Genomic DNA, 357 nt, shown 5'->3' with positions numbered 1-357 from the left:
TTCATTGATTTTTGGAGAGGAGGAATATACACACAACTTTCTACCAGACTTGATGCTCCGGAGGTCATTGACAATAAACACACGGACTAAATTGATTTTATCGACAACACACAATTCCAACTCTGCTAATTTTGTATTGGGTTTTCAAAATTGTCTCTTGATAGAGTTGAATCTGATTATATTCCTCCGTTACTATTGGGTTTCCTGGTGGTCTGGCCCGATGCTCCTGTATTATAGCCTGAGAGATACTTGGATGACAATAGTATTTCATTTTGTAAGTGGTCTGAAAAGCCATTCGTGCTGTCGGTGATACACTTAAGCATCTTGGGTATTCTTGGTTAATCAAAGAGGACTAGC

The sequence above is a fragment of the Penaeus monodon genome, chromosome 34, assembly GCF_015228065.2.
Source record: "Penaeus monodon isolate SGIC_2016 chromosome 34, NSTDA_Pmon_1, whole genome shotgun sequence".
Taxonomy (NCBI): Eukaryota; Metazoa; Arthropoda; class Malacostraca; order Decapoda; family Penaeidae; genus Penaeus; species Penaeus monodon.
The sequence above is the reverse complement of the archived record's forward strand: the minus strand, read 5'-3'. Positions refer to the sequence as shown.